This window comes from Melopsittacus undulatus, chromosome 1, assembly GCF_012275295.1.
Source record: "Melopsittacus undulatus isolate bMelUnd1 chromosome 1, bMelUnd1.mat.Z, whole genome shotgun sequence".
Taxonomy (NCBI): domain Eukaryota; kingdom Metazoa; phylum Chordata; class Aves; order Psittaciformes; family Psittaculidae; genus Melopsittacus; species Melopsittacus undulatus.
Window position 1 is genome coordinate 147,041,382 of NC_047527.1, and position 15,605 is coordinate 147,056,986.

Consider the following 15,605-nt stretch of genomic DNA (forward strand, 5'->3'; position numbering starts at 1 on the left):
TCTTTAGGACATAATACCATTTAAACTCAACTATCTTCTCCTTATATATAATTTTCATTAACCTAGCAATTAATTGTTCATTCCCTCTTTGTAGGTGTTAATACCTCAGTCATGACTGAAGGACAGCTTTCACTGTGTCAGGCAGACAAGCTGAGATTCATCTCACCTGGTTTAGACATTTAGAATGGTAGAAATCTCTTCTTTAGGTACAGCTGGGTTGTTCTGTGATCAAAGAGTAAAATATGCAGTTTTGTGGAGTGAGTCATCTGCTTTATTTTAGACATCTACATTCAAATAAACACTTGTAGGAGTACTTCTTTCTTCTAGAGAAAATAAAGGAAGCCTGGATTGACAAGTTTAGAGGTAGATTCCTGCATTATTGGTCAATAAATCCTTGTTTTAGGAACCTTCCACATGGTTGGCCAAGCCTTTAGCAACCCACTATAGTTGTATGAAGTACAGCATTCATTCCTGCAGGTCTGGAAAAAGCTTAATCCCAAAGCCAAGTTTTCTTGTAGGTCAAGTTAATAGTTCAGGTGTATATGGGTTAATCCTAACTGGTCAAATGAAATGTTAAACAGTTGTGCATTAAATTAATGCCAGGGCTTTGTTTATAAGTAGATACAGTAGTGACCTGTGCTATTGCCAGATCCAATGCTGATAAACAGGGTAAGTTTCAACAGTTTCCTCGCTTCAGTAACTCAATGCCTTTTTTTGCAAAGATTCTTTCTGCTTTTTCTTGAAATCAAGGTAGCATGTGTTTTCTCCTGCCTTTGGTCATTAGATTTGCACTCCTGCATGCTTCACAAAAAGAACCTGTGCCTTTTATGTGGTAACTTCAGCTGCCTTGTCATTATATTGCATCTGCAGCTGTTCTCTGTGTTTTATCTTTAACTGTCATGTAAAGTTTTATTTAGGAACAGAGAGATATGAAGCTAAAATGTTGGTATATGAGGAAGGAGTGCTCTGAAACATAACACTGATCATTTTTTTCGTGTCGGAAATAACATCCATATTTTATCTTGAGGAGATGAACTGAACTTAAACAGTAAGTCCTTCAATTTTTTTGTTGGAAATAACTTTTTAGAAGTCAGTAGAACTGAAACCAACTTCTTCCTCAGATCATGTCTTTCATCCTATCTTGGGCATTTCAAGATACCATCATCTTCCTATTCCTTTGAAAACAGCTAAACCTTGGTTGTACCAGGTGGAAGAATTTTATATGAAAGAAGGGTTTCTACACCAGTTTAAAGGGACTGAGAAAAATGCAGAGACAGGTAAAAGAAGAACAAAAATTATTTTAAATATTTTAAATATTTTGAAGATGTATTAAAATTAGAGGTGAAGTATTGACTTCTTTCAGGGAGGGTGTCTGGTTGTAGGAACTGGCTTCTAAATATAGACTTGCAGAGGTGCTCATCTTTGAAACCTCTAATTCAAGCTCAGATTCTGATCTAGAAAATAGATAATTGTCAGACATCAGCTCTCAGTCTTCAATTGCCGGGTAACTGAAATAAGCTCTATGGTTTGCGTTAAATGGCAGATCAGACTGAGGGCTACAAGCCTCTATTAATTCTTGCACATGTGACAAAGCATAATGTACAGCCTAACTGTACCGTGATCTCAATATCATGACTATAACTTGCAGTGCAGGAGAGGACTACTAAAAAGCTTGCTCTTGTACCTTGCTCCTGTGCTTGCCTACTTTCACTTTTGAAATGGAGCATAGAGAGTTCTGTACACAACTGAAGTGTGTTCAGCTTATACAGAACAGGGTGTGGTAGTCCTCAGAGTGCTGTCAGTAAGTACTTGTGAATGTTTCTACAACAGCAAGATGCCACTGAATAGCTAGTTGTCTGTATCTTTGGTCGTGTCTTCACACCTCATAGATGAAAGCTCTCACTGACTCTTCCACTCAGCAGAAAATGGAAAACATAGGGAGACAAAGAGGCAGTATTCTGCTTCCTGGGCTTTAGCTTCCTCAGAGCCATAATGCAGCCCCTACTAAGATCCTGGTTGCTTAAATCCAGCTTTTACTCTTCTTGCAAAAGACAAGAATTAAGATATTCTCTTTTGTATTTTCTTAGTGCTGGCAATGCCCAGATGGAAGTAGTCCCAGCTGAATTCTGACTTCATCAGTGGCTGTTGCAGTCCAACAGCTGCTGTGCTTTTTACAGCTGATGGACATATTCTTTCCTACACCCCTAGTGAGAATGTCTTCATGCCTTCTGAGCTTGCCTCAGGCAGTGTTTTATGCCTGTGGGAAATGTCTACTCCTGTCCTGCAGTAATCCCACCATACTGGGAGTACAGGATAAAGGCATTTGGGACCCATGCTTTACTTTTCTGTCTGCTCCTGATTTCAGAGTGAAGCAGTTTTTATGTGATCTAGAACTCCCCTTTTCCTATAATCAGCTAATCTCTACTCTCAAACACAGACACCTACAGAATTGTAGGAACTTGAAATACAAAATTATGAGAAAATAATGAGAGAAGCTGTAGGATCATACAGCTGTGTACAGTCCCTTTAAAACAGGGTATTTTTACATGGACAGAAGGCAGTAGCTTTTTGTAATTCATTGGTAACATGTATATAACAGAGTGAAATTATTAAGTATGTTTCTGAAGAGAATACTACTTCAAAAGAGAAGCTTGAATGAACATAAGGAGTCATGGCCCCTGAAGATCAACTAAACCTTGGATACTAGAAGCTTTGTATGGTTTGAGCACCTCCTTGTTACGACAGAAATTAAGTTACTTGTCTGTTGAAATGTCAAGAAATGCTTATTCTGGTGTAATTTAACACATTTCCTATGTATTTCCATATGATTCATGAACCACCTATCTATGTGTATATATATATATACACATATATATATATACACACACATATATATGTACTGTAAGTCTGACCAATAGTTACTAAACATAGAAAACTCCTAGTCTTAATATTGCAGTTTAGAACTGTAAACTAGATTTTTGCACCAACCAAAACATGTGATTATATACAAGATAATATGCAGCTGACTATTTGCATTAATACAGACACTGCATTCTTACATTACATATTTCACTATGGAAGTGCTGTGGTCTTAAACTCAAAACATGAATAAGTTTTCATAAGTCTGTTTTATGTATGAAGTTATATTCAAGTTTTACACAAAGAAACCTGAAATATGGTATGACTTGAGAAACATTGCCTGTAAAACCATAAATACTTTTAAATTCTGAAAACACACTGAATTATTGCTGTAAGAATTATAATTATCCAATATTTTAGTATTGCACATTCAAATAATAACTTAGAGGTTAACTACACGAATGTGTGGTTAATCTTTGTTAATTTGGAAAATTACAACAAAAAAATTATAGTTATTTTAAGTCTAATACTTTAATACATCAGAAAATTTTCTGATGAGGTTAACCATTACTTCTATTATATGAAAACATTAATTTTAGATAAAACTAGTGTTTAAATGATGAAAAGAATTATATTTATTAGCATTTGAATTAACTTTGATTCTACTGTTTTACTGAAGGTCGCAGAGTTTAATTGACATTGATGAAGTCTTATATTCAAGTGACCTATGGTTGACACTAGTAATGACAAAATCTTCTTTCTGGAAGAAGAGGATTACTGTGGTAGACCTAAAATAATTCAGCCTTTTCAGTGAGATGACCTTGTTACTTGCATTATTCATGGTGCTTCCAATGGTAAATATACAAGAATATCTAGAAATCCTACTGACACTGGGATGCCCGTATCTCATATAGAATTGACAAGTGTTTAAAGGGGCAGGCAGCCTATGGAAGTGTACTGCACTATGTTGTGACTGCTCGTTCTAGTTTGAGTAAATTTTTAGGGCTGCTCCTGAAGCTTTTAGTATTTTTGGTTTGGCTGGGCTTTTCATTGTTTGCTTCTTTGCTATATTCAAAAGGTGCAAGAAATACAAATTTAGTAAAATGCAATGAAGAGATTAACGGAGGCAGTGGGAAAAACAGTGAAGTGTATAGTGGTGTGAACTCACTTTGAATAAATGGCAGGGGTACTCAAAATACGGTAATTTTAGCTGTCATACCAGAGCTTAATATTGCAACATCATGGACACTATTGGAGAGAAGGAAGATGCCCAAGTTTTGCAGCATGAGACAGGAAGGAGCAAGGATTCTAGAAGGGAAGAACACTGGACTGGATTCTTCAGTATGTATTGAAGAGGTTCAAGCACTTGGAAATCTTTGTGCAGCATAGTACTTTTGCTTTCATTCTTCTTAACAGTGTGTGCTTACCTCACCATGTACATGTAACAGTAGTGACCAATAGATGAAACACGCATGTAGTTCCTTAGGTGTATTGGTAGCATACAAATTTACTGGGCTTTCTTTTAAAACCTGTGTGGGGGCTGAGGGCTGGTGATCCAAACAGTGTATTTTGTAGAACTGGGCTGCTTCTTGTTTGCTAGATTTTTTAGGTATACTTGGATATTCCAACATTTTTGGGGTGATCTTTGTAGCCAGAATACCTCAACATTAAAAAAAAAAATTAAAAGAAATAAATTCAGACAGTAACTAGATGCTGGTACTGTTTTCTTAAGAAACTGTCAGCTGTAAAAATTACAGAAGTTAGGAATATGGCTATCTAGGTGCTTACATACAATTTAGTGCTCTTGTGGCAAATGTCTCTCATGCTCTCAGTCAAGTAAATGAAGTCAAAGCTAGTTGTCCTGTTGACTTAAGCGGGGGCTAAGAACTTATCCTCCAGAACAGAGCTAAGAGCATCTCTACCTTTTAAACTTAAATGTTCATCTCCCAGAGGTAAGTGAACTGATGCATGCTGTCTATCTGGTAAAAGTTAGGGTAAAATACTGGGCATGAGATGAACCCCAATTCCTTGCACAGCCCTCTTGTTTGAAATGTGTTCTTACAGTGTTGCCTTTAGCATAAAATATCTGCCACCATTACTCCAGACCCTCAGTTTGTTTTCTGTTTGCCTGTACCCCTTTTACTCTTTGTTACTCATAGGTGTAGGCAAGCACATAAGGACGAACAGGCTCTTTGTGAAGGACTGTGTTTTGCAGTGTGTAAGGAGTCTGCACACAGCTTTGCCTCGTGCTGGAATAGTAAGACAGTATCGTATGACAGACATAGGTATAGGCTCTGGATTACAGTATAGATGGCAGAAAGCAAAGAATGCCAGTTGAGGATGACCTCCAGGGTAACCCTAAGAAGTAGTATATATAAAACCTTTATCTGCACACTGTGGAAGTAATTGAGCTCATATTTCAGGGCACCTTCACTATTATCTTCTTGCTCTGGTATGTTAGTAGCTGTGAAACAACTGTGATAGTTCTGGGCGTTTTAAAGGAACATTAATGAATCCCGATTGTGTAAAGGAGCGTTGCATTGTTATTTCTGAAAGGAAACCTCAACTATTTAAATTCTGGCAAATTCTAATATTATTATGTACAATGGTATAACTTGTAATTAAAACTAACTTATTTATTGCAGGGGAATTTTGAGTAAGAAGGAGTCGTTCTTCAGAACTGTAGCAATCTGGTATCTAGTCTCCCAGACAGGCGCTGGCAGGGACTTTGTCCTTTCGAGAAGAAAATGATGTATTCCGATGGGTGTATAGATAGATGTAAAATTTTGAGGTTGCATTCATCCTGTACTATTTTCTTGTCATGCTTAGTTTACCAGCAGAACTACAAATTAGTTTTCATTTGTTTTTTGCTATTCTTAGCCCTGGAGGGTCAGACTAGTTTATGAAAATAGAACTCTGCTGTCTTTTTGATTCTGTATGTTGTCATTGTGAAATTGCCAACATGGAGAAGTCCATGATCATACTGTTTTTTTATTTTCAGGCTGTTGTTTGTCATTTATGAAGCAGGAGGATACTGAGGTTGGTTAGTTTGTTTTCCTCTCCCTAAGTTTCACTGATCCTGTAAGTCTGAGAACAAAATCAATTTTGACTGGTAAGCTGAATAAACACAATTCTGTGGTCATAGGTGGAGAACTCTTGTCAACACCAGGGTGTCACTGTAGAGAAGCAACTTTTCTAAGCTAATACTTTTATCTTTCTTTTCCAATAGTAAAGGCAGTATGTTGTAAATCTCAGGGTGGATTCAGCCATTAAAGTTTACAGGTTAGAACAGAAACATGCTTTAATTTTGGGGCCTATAATTCTGCTTTGGTGGATGCCTGCTTATTTTTTGTTTTTTTCAGCTGTTTGGCTTACTGGCAGCTTCCTGTCACACGAATGTTCATTGTCAAGCACTCTACTGACTTGGCAGACAGCACAGCAGTGTTTCCACCAGAGATGCAAATTTGGGGAAGACAGAAACCCCCTATCTCTAAAGCTGGCAGATGCTAATGCATAGCCTTCTAGGAGAGGAGTCAGTGGTTTCAAGTGTCTGTGAAGTATTCCTTCTGGAGCAGTAATAATTTTTGATTTGGGACTAGGCTGCAGTTTTTTAGCCTGAAGTCTGAAGCTCTCTGGGTCTCTTAAAAGATCCCACAAATCTCTTAGTAATAACTTACATACTCCAGTGCCTCTTTATAGTGCTCAGATTGTTATGCTCACCAAACCTTGCCATCAATATGTGGGTTGGAGTGAAGGGCTGGTGCAGTTCTCTTCCCCTTGAGAAAGATGATGAAAATGCCACTATGGAGTATGATAGAGGGAGAACCCAGGAAAAGATGGAATGCTGCCACTATGACAGCTCACTCTGCTGTGGTGCCTTTGCTGCCTTGGGAAGCTTTGGCACTGCTGCATATTGGACAGTACACTTGTGCTCCTGTGAGTGAAGTGTTAGACTAAAAGATGTCAGATGCAGCTGTCAGTCAACTCTTCTGCACATTTGCAGAGAATTAATTTGTGTGATAGGGAGGAGGGATGACATCTCACGCACCTTTGTTAGTAAAAGAATATATTTGGCTTCTCCATCAGATTTGGTTGTCACAGCACTGACCAGGCTCCATGTGTACTTCTGCAAATAAAGGCACAGACAGGTTTTAGCTATCCTAAGGAAGCATGACCTCTCTGTAGGCCTGTATCATGTGGACACAATTCCATGTTAAACGTAACTACATGAAAAAACATATCAATACAGGGTCTGACTCATCTTTGCACAATACTGGGCAAAAGTCAAAATAAGTTTTGAGTGTCTGTACTCACCTAGACTGAAAAAACCCTGTACCTTGTTGAATGCTGTTGTGAAGTTTAGGTGAAAAGTAAAGTCATTGCCTTTGGCAGGGTTGCAACACTTCCTAGAGATATACAGGAGTGGCTGGATTGCCTGAAGGCTCTGTTTTCAGCAATTCCAGCACAATTCATAGTGTCCAGGTCACACAAAATTCCATTGTTCAATAAATAAACTTGTCCATATAGTATTGCATAATTGCAGCTCTAAGAGAAGGACTTTATTTACTTAATCTTCATCCATTGAGGCATGACTGTTTCAGGTTTTTGTTCTTCTTTTCTCTTTCAGGGAATGTTCACATAAAGCAATTACGGGTGCATCTTAACTAAAAAAAAACCCAGCACAGCTTTCTGAAATATTGGTATGTGGAGAGGTTTTTTTAATTGCTTTTCTAATTAGAATCAGCCAAATGACAACTTGAAGGGTTATAGGATATTAAGAGCTAATGTTGGGTAAAAAATTATTTTGTACAAATTTGGGTATTCCAATTGACTGAATGCACCTACACTCTCCACTTAGGTCTCATTCCATAATTTCCATGAAATACATCAGCTATTTTTCTTTTGTTTCTGTCTAACAAGTATGTTCTGGAGAGGGGCAAAGGTGGTTTTGTACATAATCAGTAAAACTTTCAGTAATCACAATTGTCATAATGAAATCACTAAACAGTTGTGAGTTCTTATGAGAAATGTCACCTGGTGAGTCATAAACTGAACTACATATTTGTAATGTTTGAACATTTGCAGATATGAATTCTTTATTGTGATTTTAAAGCTATGTAAATGATTATTTTTGATATTTACTTCAGTTTTTTTCTTAATTGCTGGTGAGAAGGGAGGGTACCTAGTAATAGGAAGTTGAATGGTAGATAGAACTTGAATTTATATATGCCTATTCTTGACCTGGAAGGTTAATAGGAAGGAAAGACAAATATTGACAAGACACCAAAGCCTATGGTTGCAGTATGGGTGGTTGATGTTGCTGGATGGTTTGCCCTTACGCAGATTTCAGCCTGTGTTCCTTAGGCCATTAGCCCAAGTTGAATTAACTATATGCATGAATTGGACTCCAGTTTTAAATAAGACATATTAGAACTTAACATACGAAAGCAGACTCTATGTAGACTTGGAGAGATATATATTAGTAGAAGGAAGCAGTAGACAAAGTAGTACAAAGTTTGACTCAGCTGGCCCCTTACCTCTTCAATGGCAGGTGGGAGAAGAAAATGATAGAAGGCTGAAGCATCATGGGTTCTTGAGCTTATCCTACTTTCTTCCATCTTGGCTGTGTTGGTAGTAAAAATTCTCTTTTACTTTCCATGCGTGCTTGTGAAAATGGTGGTATTTGCACCGGACTTTATTTTCTGCTCAAAAATACAGTGATTGCTAAAGAAAAAGGTGGAGAACATAGTCCAAATCCTGCAGCACTATGAACTGGCTCCTTTTTCACTACAGGCAAGAAACTTGGATAGTAGCCAAGGAAGAGGGAGTTTCTTCCAGTGAGAACTTATAAATGTGAAACAGCTGAAACTGCTTCATTGTTCACTACAAGCTACATTGAGGTTCATGCGATTTGTGTAGCCATCAGACACAATGTGAAGCTTGGTAGTGTTGCATGATATTGACTTAAAATCATCTGAGCTGATTTAGAGATTTCAGCTGAGATTGTATTGTGGTTTATTAGAATCAAAATTGAATGCCAAACTGTTTTGGCACTTGTTTATATGTTTGGTTTTGGTATTTGATTGGTATTTCATAAGCATGTGGCTAGTAGTCTTCAGTGTTTCTAAAATGACTGGAACTGCAGATGTGTGTAATGCTGAATGCGAATGCTTGCAGGACTGAGGAAATCAGTCCCAGGATACTTAAAACTTTGCACTCCCAAAGCAATGAATCCTTGTGCAGATTTGAATGCAACCTGTCCCTGGAGATATTGATGCTGTTGTTTCACTCTGTGAATGTGTTAATTTGCTCTGTTGTCCTTTGGATCTTAACTTGTTTACCTAATGTACTTCTAATCGAATTAGCCCAAATCAATTCTTGTGATAACTACTGAGTCTTGAAGTACTTATTCTCCACCAAATCTGCTCACTGTCATAGCATAAGGCACCTTGCTTTCTTGTGAAAGGGTGTGTTTGTTCAGTTCAAACAAGTGAGTCATTAAATTTGCCAGTTGACTCAACTACAGTTTTTGTAGCAACACATGTTATGATTCAGAAAATATGGATTTTGCCCAGTACTCTCTATAAATTAAAAACAATGGAACTTGCTTCTAGAGGTGATGCGACTTAAGATTATCTGAATCATAGCCATTGAAACAAAAATGGATAACGTAAAATTAGATAGTAAATTTGAAGTGGTTTTTTTTTTTCTTTCCTTTCTTCACTACTGTTTCTGGGAGGCTTAGGGCCATTATGACTCTGAAAGAGTGTGTTTTCTAAGGATTAAAAAGCAAGTTGGTGCTACTGCATAGAAATTGTACTTTTAGCAATTGTTCATTTTGTTTTTCAGCTTCAGCAAACAAACCAATATTCCTGACACTGAAAAATGTGCCCTTACCATTATTACCATACCTTCTAAGTGTACAAGTTTGTTATAGCTGTCTTCTCATTTTTTACATTGGTCTTCTTTGCCCTGGGTGGAAAAAAATAGAACCAGTAATGACATGTATTATAAAGATTAATCAACCATAAAGACTATAATTGAACACACAAGTGTAGTCATTACTTGATTAATTACTTCAATAAAATAATCAGTCTTCTACGTATATCAGAAAAATATTCAGTGGTGACTAGAAGAGAGTGTGTGGAGACCAGGACTGCTTTCAATTCTTCTATCAAACAGATTTTTCTATCTTTCCTATTGTTCAGTTACAGAAACTACTTTTATTTGAATGAACTTGCTTTCTTTCACAGAGTTATGTCACCCTAACTATCCTCATGAATAAATACTGAAACCTCTTACATGAACTTTTACTTTGTTTCTTGCCTGGGGACCTACTGAGTACACATGGAAAAGCCCCTTTTAAGAAAATACGTAGAAAATGTCACCATTGGGGTTTAGTTTAAGTTGATAGGCTAAATTGTTATTGTCACAGATTAAAAGCACTATTCAGTTAGAGATTATTGTACTCTGAAGTTCTCAGTCCTAAAATGTTTTCTAGAACTGAAACCTGCCAATCTGTGTTGTAGTGCAGAAGTTCATGTATTGCTGCATCTAGAAATCTGCCCTGGATCTCAAGCTGATGAACATGTGTTTTCTTGTAGCCTGTAAGGAAAAGGTAGAGCAACCTGGTCTGCGTATTTATTAACCAGATCAAGAAGTAAGTCTAGTTCAGATGATTTTGAAGCTGAGAAGTTGCATGTCAAAGTCTTGATGCTTTAGGTAAATTCTGATATCTATTGGAATAATATTTTTACAGAAGGGAGATTAATTCATTTTACAGTGGCTAACTACAATATAGTTAATTGTTACAGGTTAATGCAGATTATGTAGGTTAATGAATAGTATTAACTAGGCAGACTGAAATAGATTCTGTATGGTTCAGAGTTTGAGCCATGGTCAAAACTCCAGTGAGTACTGACACAGAAGAAGAAAACTCATTACGGCTGCTCTTAACCCTGAGAGTCCATACCAGTTCTGGCATTTTGAAGGCCACAGAATTGACTTATTGTGCATTTGTTTTTGAGTATTGTGGAGGGAAATTTATGTGACCTCTGCAAATTGACATTGTAATGTAAGCTTCAGTGTGTGTGTGTGTGTGTGTTTGGAGCCCTAGTAAAAGATGAATTTGTGTCTTTAACAGCATGGACTTCTGATGCACTCAATATAAGCTTGCCAGTGCAGTGGATGCTTTGCTAATTATTAGATAGAAACACAGAATCCCAGACTGGTTTGGGCTGTGAGGGGGCCTTAAAGATCATCCAGTTTCAATCCCCTGCCACAGACAGGAACACCTTCCACTAGACCAGGTTGCTCCAAGCACCCTCCAGCCTGGCCTTGAACACTGCCAGGGATGGGGCAGCCACAGCTTCTCTGGGCACCCTGTGCCAGCGCCTCAGCACCCTCACAGTAAATATAATAAAAAACATGCAATAGTGTTCTAATTTCAGTTGCTCCTGATTATGTTATTTCCTAAATAATTTTTTTGGGACCAACAATGCATTTTTTCCTTGAAATGGCTGTAGTTGTTATGTTCAGTTTTCTACAACCAGACTATTTTTTTTGAGTTACTTTAGTATTTAAGAGTGTTGACTTTTTAAAGCGTTATTGATTATTACAAAAAAAATCATACACTGTTGTAAATTGATTTAGTGCTTCAGAAAGCCTGGAGAAATACGTAGGAAAAGTGTCTGTCTTAATGTTTTCCTCAATTTTTCATGTAATTGTTAGGGTTATTAATAAGTAGTTTATCAAGAGAGAAGTTCACCAGTTAGTTCAGCTAACCACTATTGCTCAGTCCTGAGAGAGATCTCTGCTAACTCTGACAGGGGAAGCTGTTCACCTATAGAGTTGTGAAGTTGTACCAAAGTGAAGTTACCATGCCAAGACACATGCCCAGATGAAAACTGAAGATGCTTGAACTGCATGAGTGTCATTCAGCTTCCTCAGAGGCTGGGTCTTTCTGTGGTTCTGTGGCAGACCTGAAGAACTTGTCAAGGGGGGTTTTATCTTGAGTCAGTATTTACCCTTGATCCCTGAAAATTCTGATATAGGAAAATAAGGATTATATGGGAAGCATCCAGAAACTTAAATAATATGGCATACAGCATTCCCAGTGTATTTCTTATAGAGTATGCAATCTCTGTTGTGAGTTGGTTGCTGACAACTTTCTGAGACAAGGTTAATACCATGTAGAAATACTGTATGTTTATAATGAGGAAGGTGATAAGTAACTTTTGTGTCTGCATATATGCATTGTTAGCATCTGCTTGCTGATGTCATGTGCTCCTCCCAGAATAAATATGTCTACCATTTGTGTGGGAGCTGTTGTCACTTTCTGCATGTCACTATATAGTCTGGCACTCCTTATTTGGTATAGAAGAAAGGATGGAGGGGAAGGCAGAGGAATGAGCTTGTGTTTGTTTCATGGGAGGGTAGATGGAAAGAACAAATTGAAGTCTTGTCTTGCATCAGACACTTCTGTTCGTTCAAAATGCAGTGTGCTACTTAGTATCTTGACTCTGCTGGAGCCACACTGTAGTGAAGTGAGGCCCAAGAGTCCCTCGTGACATACAGATAAAAGCTGGGATAGCCCTTTGGTGCTGTTGTACAGATATCTCACTGGGATTCACCATATTTGCAGCAAGCCTGATCTACCATCATTTTCCTAGCAACTACCAGAGCACTTTGAATACAGGGAGGTTAATGGTATGCGGAGTGGTGAAGTTCACTTTTATGTAAGTAACTAGCACACTGTTACCCATCTATGCTCTAAAATCTTTTCTGTTTCATTTCGATCACCTGTCAGCCTTCTGACTGAGGTAGAAGTGAACAGCAAAACCAGTGTAAAGGATTAGGATTCCAGAAAAAAAAAAGGACAGATAATGCAAATTATTGCTTCCATCAATGCCTTTATGAAGCCATTATAGTTGACAAGGCAGCTCAGTCACTGAACAGGCAAATTTCTGACCTATTAATTTGTTTCTAGACCATGATTATAATTTTTGCTACATTAAGATTCTATCCAGTTTGCTACAGTTGGAGATTCATCTCCTTTAAGTGGGAAATTGAAGGAAATCTAACCATGATCATTAAAGCAAGCACCTCAGATGCATATTGTTGGGGCCATATAGTTGCCGCAGCTCCACTTACACTTTGCAATAGGAAACAAAGACCACGTTCTGCAATGCTGTCAGCCTGTCCCCTCTCCTGAGCAATGAAGTCACTTAAAAAGAAGCAGTGAATAGGGAACAGCATGCTATTTGTCACTTGTGCTACTTAGTAGTTGTGTATTATCACCTTTGCAAAGCATACAGAAATAGATGATGAATAACTTTGTACAAATAGAACCATTTATGAGCGTGCTGGAATATGGCCTTGAGTGCTAAAATTCAATATGTTATTGAAATGCTTGTCCCCACAAAGCAAAAGTCCCTGTGGATATTTTAGTTACCTTAAATATAATAGCTTGCCACTGAATTTAAGTTATGTTTGCCGCTGATGTAATTCCATCAGAATTCTTTATACGCTTAAAATTTGAAGAAATGTTGAAATTCAGCACTAGCACTTTAGTAAAAATCTGTTCAGGGATTTAGAGTTCTAGAAATATTGTGGTGTGTTCATTCTCATGAAATCAGAAATTGACTTTCTTGTCTTTCTAGAAAAAGTGGAATTGGAAGTGAATATCTGGCAGTAGTCTGAGCTACACCAGAAAAAGTGAGTCCTCAGGGGCACATATTAACCATGTTTACATAAAGCAGACTGCTATAGGTCTCTGTGTCTGGATGAGATCCGTGGAGGTGTACATTATTATCCTAAAAATTGAGAAATGGACAGAGCTGAATGTTATTTTCTGTTAAAATTGCAAATGGGTTTTTTGCAGTACAAAACCCCAATAATACCATCAGATCTTGTATGAAAGCTCCAGAGAAGCTGTGCTGGTAGAGGATAGTAACAGCTCTGCATAGTTATTGGTTTTTTTTTTTTGTTAATATAAGTGTGTTCTGGTTTTATGAAATAATTTAATCAGTTATGAAGTGTTATTGATTAAATATTAAAAGAAAAATTTTAAGTCTTTTTGAGTCCTGCTGATAATATGCTCATAGTAGGCCTCAGAGTATAGTAAGAAGATTGCTGCACTATGGGCAAATCCTGCCTAACAGATTTGGTGGTCTCCTAAGAGAAGACCCCAGCATTGGTGCATAAGGGAAGAGCAACTGACATCATTTACCTGGATTTGTGCAAGTCCAGCTCTGGGACTGCCAACACAAGAGGGACTTGGAGCTGTTGGAGCCAGTCTGGAGGAGACCATAGAGATGCTCCAAGGGCTGTAGCAGCTCTGCTCTGGGTACTGGCTGAGAGAGCTGGGCTGGTTCAGTCTGGAGAAGAGAGGACTCCTTAAGGGGAGACCTTAGAGCAGCTCTAGTGCCTAAAGGGGCTACAAGAAACCTGGAGAGGGGCTTTGGACTAGGGTAGGTAGGGACTGGACAAGGGAGAATGGCTTTAACCTGGCAGAAGGGACATTGCGAATAGACATTAGGGAGAAATTCTTATTATGAGGATGGTGAGACACTGGCACAGGTTAGCCAGAGAAGCTGTGGCTGCCCCATCCCTGACATTGTTAAAGGCCAGGTTGGATGGGGCTTGAAGCAACTTGGTCTAGTGGAAGATGTCCCTGCCCATGGCAGGGGTTTGGAACTGGATGAGCTTTAAGGTACTTTCCAACCCAAACCCTTCCGTGATTTTATGATTTTGTAATATGTCAAACAGCAAACTCTAAAGCTACGGATATTCTCTACAGAGAATGTCATCAACATCTTGCTTCATTTATTAATGTTTCCTTTAAGATAATCCAACAGGCAAGTTGCAGGTGTGGTTCGATTACTGCTCAGGAGAGGACACTTAGATGTGTGTGTAATGTGGTTATGAATTCTCGGTCCATTTCCTGTAAATTACTGATACTAGATTGACTTCATTAGTTGAATTCCTAATTCCCACCTAAATGAAGCAGCTACTTTGTGTTTAACAGGTAGCTGAATAATACACAAGTTATTATTATTATTATATAGACATTTACTAGATTATGATGGCAGAAGTACAAAGACTGAATGTCAGTCATGAAGAAAACAGGGTGGAAGATACTCTCTTCCCTTAGACCTATGACCGTGAAGGCATAGTTTTATCCATCTTGATAAAAATTCTTTCTGCTTGTCTTTTGCATTCATTTTTGCTTATGCATATTTATTGTGCTAATAAAATAAGAATTATAAAAAAAGGGAAAATGAAAGATGGTAAAAGAGTGTTTAGATGTTGTCAAGTCCAACTATACAGTTAAAACAGAACCAGCTTCAAAGTTGCATTCACTTGCTCAGGGTCTTGTGTGAGTACTGAATATTTTTATGTCTTCAAGAGATGTCTTGAATTGCTCAGAGAACTGTAATAGATTTACTTGCTATGTGCATTATTTAAATAATTAAAGGGATCGGGGAAGAGTCTTCTTTTACACATGCATCAATGAAAGGTTAATCTTTCCCTTTTCATCAGCTTGAGTCATTAGATTCTCTGCTCTACGCAAATCTTTCTGATCAAAGATTTCCACCTTTCTTTTTAAGATGGAGTAGTTAGAGAATAATGACAAATTTATAAATAGAGTGTTGTGTTCAGAAGTTTTGCAGATCACTCTCCTCTTCAGGAGGCAATAGATTGCATGTACAATTCTGAAGCCAACCCAGAAAGCAGTTATGTAA